This window comes from Cupressus sempervirens, chromosome 2 (genome assembly GCF_028749045.1).
Source record: "Cupressus sempervirens isolate cs-2001-9-10 chromosome 2, ASM2874904v1, whole genome shotgun sequence".
Lineage (NCBI taxonomy): Eukaryota > Viridiplantae > Streptophyta > Pinopsida > Cupressales > Cupressaceae > Cupressus > Cupressus sempervirens.
Genome location: NC_143119.1, coordinates 432,037,785 through 432,048,070, shown reverse-complemented (window position 1 = coordinate 432,048,070; position 10,286 = coordinate 432,037,785).

The following is a 10,286-nucleotide window of genomic DNA, read 5'->3' as shown; positions in this document are numbered from 1 at the left end:
TCATTCTGTAAGTTGGCTCAAAAATGGTTTACATAGTAGCTTGTGCCAATACAAAAAACTATGAGAAAACTGTGTTACTCAACATTTGAAGTCTTTGATGCTAGGCATATACTGATTTCAATATTGTGACTCAGCATCTAAATGGCTTGAAATACACTACTTGATCAACTCTTGAATCACTCAACATATATTGTCTACTTGGCACTTGAGTGACTCAACACTCACTATGGACTCGGCATGCTCTATGTTATACATGTCATGCTCAGCATATACTACTTGTTTGGCATGAACTAAGTAAATGACTTAAGTGCATAGATACTCACTTGTCAAAACCAATCTAAGATCAACAATCTCCCCTTATGACATGAGTTTCAAAAACACTTGGTCATGCATTAATACTTTTAATCTTATGAGCATAACATAACTCGTATTTGTCTTCTATACAAAATTTAAAATTATCAAAATTTTGTAACAACATATACCTTAAAATCTTATAACTCCCCCTAAGTTGTTAGATCTAGTTCTATACTCAAAATGTTACTCCTACTGAGTAGATGTGCCTCAACTGATACTCTTTTACTTGCTTGTTGTGCTTGTGATTCTTTGCTTGCTCCCCCATGCTTGCTCCCCCTTGGCCTCTTTCTATCTCTCCCCCTTTTTTGACACTGATATCAATGGGTTATACATTTATAGTGTTTTTGTCCAAGAAATATTTATAGACCTCAAGAATAATTTTAATAGTGACATCCCAATTGTCACAAGCTACCTCCAAAGACTTAATTTGGATGGCCAGCTTGGCAGCAAGGTGTACTATGCCATCTGATCTAGAAAGATTTAGGTCTTTCTTCATAAGAGTTTTTTCATAGCCTAACTCCTTGTGTGAAATCTCCATGTGAGGAGTCAACATAATCTAGATGCTTTTCAGTTTAGCCCTTATGTTGGCTTTATCTACAAATAGTGTTGCTAACTGACTATGGGTTTGCAGTAGGGTCTTGAAATGCTTCTCATTTTGAGCTAGAGTCATGGGAAGTTTTGCACCTGATGAATTCATTTGACTTTCCAAGCTTATGATGTGATTCCTTGTCTCTTGTGTGAAAAGTGTAGGATTAAATAGTTTGGTGTATAAAGAGAAAATGTTCTCAAGTACCTTCTTCACACCTTCTATCTTAGTTGCTAATGCAACTTCTGTAAGTGCTATATTACTAGATATTTTATCATTCACTTCACTTTGAAATTTCTTTTCAAACTATTCTAATAATTTTGCATTAGTATCAATTTCTGCATCACTTACCTTTTCCACTATGTTTGTTAATTATTCAGTAAGTTGCTTTGTTTCATCTAGAATAGGTAGACTGAATGCATCCAAGAAGATTTCATTAATATCAATAAAAGCTTGCTTCTACCTATGCTCCCTTCTAAGCAATTCTTGATGTTTCTTTCTAGCCAAGGCTTCTTGAAGTATAACCATATGCTTTATTGTCATTGTGGCATAATCATTTTTTGGAAAAACAATTTCTTCATCTAGGCTTACAAATCCATATGTTATTACCTCTTCTACCTTTGATGAACTTAGACTCAACAAAGAATTGCAAAATTGTTGTATCTGTGCTCGGCCTCTGAAGAGTGTGATTGGAAGGAGTGCTTGATTCTAGTGAAGTTACTAGGGCTTGAATTGTTGCTAGCTCCTTCAGCTTAGGTGTTAACTCGATCTCTTTAGGTTTTTCCTTTTCTACCACATTGCTTTGGATTGCACCTTGAACTGGTGCTAAAGGTGCAAATGAATCTATCTAACCTGTTTGACTCTATGTTTTAGTATGGCTTGAGTTTCCACTTTATCCTCTCCAATTGTATCAATCTTTTCTAGTGTACCTTCTAGTACTTTCTCTAAAGATTGTAAATTAGTGACATGAGGGGTAATTGTAGGTGGTTCTTGTGTTTTCACCTCCTCCCTTATAGTGTTAGTCACTGACTTCTGAAAGTTCATCTACAATCACCAATATAGGGTTGTCACATAATTTAGCCTATAGTGTAGATTGATCAAGTGTCTTTTTCAAGTCTTCCTCTATTAGGGGATCGATGTTTTGATTAGTGAGATCAAAAACATCATTTATTGTGATAGTTTTAGTACTTACACTTGTTATTTGTGGAGGGATGACATTTGGCATTTGTGTATCTTGTATATTTTGTTCTTGTTGTTGCTCTTTCTCAGCTATTGCCTAATCATCTACATTCATTTCAGTACCTCCCTCAAATGTTCCTTCATTATTGTCATCATCTTCATCATCTTTAACCTCAATATGGTATTGTTCTCCTACTTTGACTGTAGCTAGCCCATATGTAACTTTCCACATCTATTTAGTCTTCCTTAGAACATCTTCTATATTATTCTGTAATATACTAAAGGCTCTATATTTAGGAACAAATCTAACCACATATTTATTTATGGCTTTAGAAATTTGTGCCTTGCTAAGTTTAGGCATAACTGGAGTGAGGGTAGTTTCTCTAATTCTCCTTTCAGTCTCTAAACAATTGCTCAACTCTTTCATATGGGATTTTAGGTATGGATTTGGCAATCTCTAGAGGAGCTTTCTTGAAAGTAGCCATCATGTCATATATTGCCTCCCCCACTTGATTCTTTTTAACTTTTCCAAGATTTTCAAAATCAATGTGAGACAATCTTGATAAGCATAGGTTGTGTAGATCTAAAGATGGATTATGGCTCACCACTTATAATTGGCTATTGTCATCAAATTTAGTTCTTTCTTCATTAGACTTAGCCTGAGCAATATATTTTGTCCTTGGTCTTTTCTATGCTCCACCTTCTTACTCTGTAGGTTTGGTTTTCTCTTTAACCTTTTGTGCAGTGACATGCACACTATCCCTTGTGGTAGGTGTTGTAGGTTTGGGTTGTCTTGGTTTAGCAACCTTCTTAGGTCTTATCACTACTTATGCCTTAGCCTTTTTTTTCTTCTGATCAGTAGGAATAGGTGCTTCCTTGGCACCTTCCACAGTTTTTGTTTCTTCCACTTGCTAGTCTAAATCCTTTCCTTGTGTCAATGCAAGTGGTGTATGAATCTAAGTGTCTTCTTCCTCTTAATCCTCTTCCTCTTCATCTTCCTAATCAAAACCTTCACAAAAAATTTATTTTAGTTTCTTTACCAATTTATCCTTCCGTTTGATGATAGAGGTAGTCTTCAACTCCATAGTAATCTTAGATTTATCCATCTCATAATTACCAAATGCTTTGGTATCTTTGTCTATTTCTTCTACAATAAATTTTGTTATTGTTGTAGAGGCCTCATCTACATTAATTTCATTGCCTAATAGCCTCAGCCATATTACTTTTGGATTTGCTGCTTGAACAAATTTGTAATCAGCATCAAATAGGAAAGAAACATCATCATAATGTTTTTCCACTAATGACACTAGAATCCTTAATCTCTTCTTCATGGATTGCTTGAAGTCCTCAAAGTAACTGGTAATTACTAACTCAAAATTTTCACCTAATTGTTTGATGAACTCTCCTATTTGAAGTGTAATAGACCTATTTGTCTTCTATGCCATAGTACCAAATGTAGCAAATGTGTTTTGAACATAAAAGAAGATACATATCAAAATAGATCTAAATTTACAGTGAGCACTTTTTTTTTTCCTTATTGCTCCTAGGGTTTTAATCAATTGTTGTAGCCATAGCTCAGAAAGATCGTATGTATTATCCTTCTTCACAATCTTGTAACCCATATCCACTGCAATACATTGTTCACTACTCAATCTGCTTGATTGATAAAATTTATGTGCAATTACCCTTACTTCAAAATCTGTTAGAGGATTTGTAACGGTGTCTATGGTCATTCTCGTCTTATTCCACATAGCTCTTGTGTTCTTTTCAATAACTTCTTTGGACTCACTTATGATAGTCGTTAGCCAATCTAGGGTTGGATATCCTATTACCCTATGGATTATTATCTTTGATATTTTGATTGGCCCATTGTCTAACCACACTAAATTATCATGAATTCAACTCAAAAAAATCCTGATCCATTCAATTTTGAAAACATTAGGGAAATCTAAGGCATGAGTTAACCCTTTCTTTTCTACAATCTTAAATTCTTCCCTTAACACATAGTTTTCACATAGTTTATCATATGCTTCTCTAATTTCCATGTCACCAATACTACCAATCTTAAAATTATAACATTTTTTGATATCCTAAATCATTGAAACTTGTGTTGGTATCATAGATAACACACTGGAGGGATCTTTTTTGTATGCTATGTCTGGTATGGCTTTGAAAATAGGTTGTTTTACCTTGTTTCTAACCAATTGAATATTCAAAATCTTTTTTCCCTCTACACCTTTTTCCTTCGAAGAACTAGACACCATTTTACAAAACTAGGGTTTACAAAATTAGAAACATCGTAGCTTAGTACGTGATAAATACCTTAAAAATCTGATGAAATGATGTCCAATAGCTATTCAAATCTCCTACAAATGCTTCAGATGAAATTTCCAGATTGCTTTTAGCTCTTCTTTCTTTCTCTTGATTTTGAATGATGTTAAATGAGAAGAAATCGATCAAATACCACTTTGAAATATTGTAATTAATGCTAATTGCATACACAACTGTAAGCTTGGCATCAACTAGCATTTTTATCCATTTGGAAACCATTATGAGCCTAGCTATAACTAACTAGTCAGTTAGCTCAGCATCCTCTAGGACTTCACTCGATAATCATAGGAAAAATTTCATAGTTGGCAGTAACATGAAAAACTTAAATATTTTTCATTGATTCCTAATAACACCTTACATCTTTATTCATGCTTATGTAATCTTTCTAGAACTAAATCCTTTTGAACTAATGTATGATATAACTTTTGAATATCAATCCCAAATACCTCTTTATTTCTTTGTTTGATGAGGTGTGATCACCTAACCCATTGGGTGAAGTGATCCCTTCTTCACTTGATGTGCTGCAATCCTCCTTTTTCTTTCATGTCTTGTTCATTTCATTTCTGACATTTTCAATATCTGTCTTGCTTTTATCGTTACTGAACTCACAACTTGGTGCCTTTGACCTTATGGGATAATATCAACTGATGTGACCAATCTTCAAACAACTAAAACATGTGGTTTGTCTCAACCACTTTTTTTAGTCACTTATGAAGTGTGTTCTTATAAAATTCTCAAGAATATGTCCATACTCTTAATAGTAGTGACAACTACACCTTGTATTATAATCCCAATTATAAAAGTTTCCTTTATTCTTTACATTTGTTTTCTTGTTTGATGACCACATGGGTTTGGATTTGCACTCAAAAGCTCTATGTTCATACTTTTGACAATTATAATAATATCTTTCAAATCTTTGAGTGTGCATGGTCTTAGTTCTACATCCATGTGCTTGATGACCTTGTTTGTTGCACTTATGATAGTGGCCCATGCTCTTTTGCTTAACATTCTGATTTACTATCTTGATCCTACATACATTTGTAGTGTGTCCCTTCTTACCATAATTATGACTAGTGGGTTTGGAATTCTTACTTTGTTACTCCTTTCTTCAGCACTTTTAGATGATTCTCCTTCTTTAGTACTTGTGTATCCTAGTCTAGATGTATCATTGTTGGATCTAGTGGATCTCATCAATTTCTCAAATTATTTTATGGCTTCAATGTTGTTATCTCAATGTCCTTGGAATTCAATTCATAATTGGCATTCATAATTTGACCCAACGTTTCCAATTGCATGTTAGAAATCCTAGTTACTTTTTATGATTTTTTTTCTAGTCTACTGGTCAAAACTCTTTTGTCATCTTCAATCATGGCTTTGTCTTCTATAGCTTTCTTTCTCTATCCAATCACCTCACATAGTAGTATGGCTTGTGATTCTTACTCTAACTTAAGATTTCTAATATCTTTAGCTAGGGTTCTATTTTTCTCCATTAGACCTACAATTGTTGCATCAAATTCATTAGAGTCTCTATTTGCAAATACCTCAGTAGTGTCTATCTCTTTGTATTGTGTGTCATTCTCCTCAATAGCAATTTCCTTCCTTCTCTTTAAAGATATCTTTAGAATTTCTCTTGCTTCATTCAATTGATGTAGAATGGGATGTATTTCAATCTCCTGGTTCTCAATAATATTTCTCAACTTGTAGACTTCCATTTCCAAGATCTTTCCTCAAAGTTGCAAAGCTTCACTTTTTTTAGAGAGCTAGGCTCTAATACTAATTGTTGGAATTATAGTAGGAAAGGTAAACTTCTAGGGGTGTAGGGTGGGGATGACACCCATAAATATTCACTACTATAGTAATAAAGTGTATCTAATGAAGGTAATAATGTTTGATCATGAGACATGATCTACCTTGTGAAAGGTTTGCCCTGTTAAAGGCTTACAAATATTGTTAGGTCTTACCTTGTTAAAAGATTTCAACACCCTATTAAAAGTGTGCCTTATTAAAGGACTTCAACTCACAATAAAGTAAGCACCTTATTAAAGGATTTCAATACAACCTATTAGGACTATTTTGTTAAGAGATTTAACTGATTCACTTGTTAGAATGTCTTAACATTGATCATGTAGTTAGCACTTTCTTTCTTGATGATAGATCACCTCTAAACTAATGTATTCTTGATCCTTCTTGATCAAATGTCTCTCTACTATTTACAATTTCCTTCCTCTATTCTCCTTTAACTGATTCTACAATGCAATTTTAGATCATAATACCTTGGTCACCATGAATTTCTTAGTTTTTGCATGCAAAATTCTCCTTGATCATTCATTCATTCCCTTTCATGCTCATAAGAAGTTTAGGGTTTTTCTTCCTTAAGAAGACCTAGGTGACTTAGGGTTAGGTATGAATCAACGGCTATGATTCATCCATTTTTCCACTTAAACCTTCCCTTTACCTAATTGGATGCATGTAATTCATAGGGGTTCCAACTTATGATTCATCCTTATCACCACAATATTTTAATTCATTCTATAAGTCAACTCAAAAATGGTTTACATAGTAGGTTGTACCAATACAAACAACTATATAAAAAATAGTGTTACTAGGCATTTAAAGTGTCTGATGCTTGGCATATACTAATTCCAATACTATAAATCAACATTTGAATGACTCAGCATACACTACTTGCTCAACTCCTAAATCACTCGACATATACTATCTCCCTAACATTTGAGTGACTCAGCTCTTATTGTGGACTCGACATGCTCTATCTTATACATGTTGTGCTCAACATATACTACTTTTTTTGCATGAACTAAGTAAATAACTTAAGTTTATAGAAAAACCAATTTGAGATCAACAATATTGTCCAACATCATCTTCCATGTCATTTTGTCTATCCTCCACCTCATCTTGTTGAGCACCCCTTGGATTTGAAATGCAAAAGGTTATGTTAAAAAAAAAAACCAATTGTAATTTTTTTTTATAAATAGATTAAGTATTGATTACATACCTCTACAACTTATTTATGGCATGATCTTCTTCTTCATCTAACTCATCAAAGTGATCATCATTGTGATCATTGTTGCCATCCTCCTCATTGTTGTCATCATCACCATCACCATCACCATCACCACCACAATAATCACCATTTTCATCACCACCACCATTTTCATTATCATCATCATCATCTTCTTCTTCTCCATCAAGATCATCATTTACATCATCTTTTTCTTCTTCTTCAATGTCTTCTTCTTCTATTACATTATACTTTATCAACCTTCCTCTTGGATCATGTCTAACAAAAAAAGACAAACCTACATTATGTGGAACCTATGAGTAAAATACCTATTCACATTAGAATATAATAACATAGGTATTATCCCCAACTAGCTCAAATTACCTTGTATTAACCAATGTAATTCTATTTTCATGTTCAATAACATTTGTATCAGGATCATTTTCATTGAGTCATAGCTAGTCCATTTGACAAAAAAAAGAACCATTTTGAAGGAATTTAAGTCACACTCAAGTATATCATCCAAAATGTCATAGTATTGATTTTGAGACTCTTGCAAATGTATGTCATTTCTGGATAAAATATTAGTCACCTCAAAGACTGTAGTTATCCTAGAATCACAGGTTTTATTCATGCATCCAATTTTTTGATGAAAAAATTATAACCATTGCACCATATAGACTTTTTGTGTTTGATATGCAATAATATGTCAAATATTTAAATAAAATGCATCATGACTTGATAAACATACATGTCATCAATAAATTTATACGTAACTCATGACCTCTTAAGCCATATGCTAAATCAATTTCCTTTTGTGTAACATTAGAATATCCATTAAAATAAGTGTCTTTAACCAATTAAGACACATCTTCCCATGTTACTATGTGACCATATTTTCAACATTATTCAATCTATACCATCATCCAATTAAATATTATTAGCAAGATACAAATGCAATCCATCCCACTCTCAACCAACTATACATAAATTAAATTGACAACTTAGAAATGATTTATTTTGAAAAGTAAGAATTAATTAACTACAATAACATTTTATATTTACCATTTTCTTTCCTCAATATTCATTTCCCCATCAAGAAATCCCATTCAAATTGGTTAATGGCATCGGATCCCAAATGTGATCTATGTGGAACTTTCTTGCAAGATTAGGAAGAAATTCAATAATGTACATCATAGTCTAGTATACTATATATCCCTCCACCATAGAACCATTTGTATGATCTCTTTTTCTAAAAAAATCCTTCAAAAAATTTAAGTGCCTCTCAACCATCCACATTGACCTAGTGCATACAGGTCCACTGTCATGTCCAAAATTTACAAGGCAAAACACAACTATTTTTTTTTTGAAATAAATTTAGGATACTTACACTTCAATATTAACATGTTTCAACTTGGTTTTCGAGTAGTGATGTGATCAAGACACATCTACTCAAGGTTCTTGAGTAAACATTGTGAACATATGGTATGGTGTGCATTAATACTTACTACTATCTATACTTGAAGGTACTCTCTTTAATAAGTTAAATTAGTATTGGGTAATATACTTAACAATAGGATGATCTAATAACATTTTCCAACTAGGCCTTAGATGTCTAAGGGCCATATACTTATGATTTCATGTACATATAAGATGTGGTTAGGTTACGTGTATAATTCCAATTGGGTGATAGGTTCAAATGAATCATTCCATTTGATACCCTAGTATCACAACATAAATGATGATGATGGGGAATACTTTTTCATTTATTTAGGTTTCAGGTAATTGCTAGCTTCCAATACCATAGGTTTCTCCATGGAGTCTTTTTGTGTAAGTGATGGTATACGATATCACTTTTAATTCCAAATAGATGTTTTATTGAATGCTTCCATTTCTAAATATGCGATTCATACATCTTGGCTTGTATAGTATTTGTATGTAATGTCATTATCACAATGTAGGTGCAAGGTTTGATTACTTCTTCATTAACATTAGATATATAACCCTAAGTCACTACAAGAACATCGAATCTTGATTACGTACTACAAGGTCTATTTTATTAAATGCATCTTATCTTTTAATTGATCTCTACCCATTTAAATAACTTACTAACACATTAACTCTCCTATACTTATCAACATTAACACTAACTATCTTACTTACTAATTCATTTAACTAATACTAATTACCAAATATCTTTCTTTTTTATTGACTAACTTAATATCAATAACTACTAGCTAAATTATCAAAATTATCTACTAACTAAATTGTGAGGCCTCACCTGAGCTGCCCTAGCATAGATGACAAATCTGCATTATGATACTTCTAATTATATATTTTGATACACTTTTGATGCTATAGGGTTATTTCATTTTAATATTTTCATTTTGATGATCCACACTTATGTCTACATATTAGGACTAATTGATGTATTTAATGATTTCATTTCATGTTCTAAACTATTTTAATTCCTTTAATAGAAACTGAAATGTAGAAATATTTGAAATATCAAATTGTAATGTTCAAGTGAAAATTAGTGCCAAAGTATAGATTTAGATGTGCAACTGAACCCAACTAACATGCCTAGTATAGATTTAGCCATGAATTAAATATTTCATCACTATGGTAGAAAATAGATTATGAGGTTGTTTAGAATGTTAATATGATCATGTTACATAAGAATCAATGTTGATATGTAGGGATTGGTATTTTAATGTTTTGAATGTTTTATAAGAAAATGATTAGAAAAGGGAAAGTTAATTGGAAATGATGAAATATGCAAGTCTAATGTTGAATGTGAAAGTGACTTATTGTACT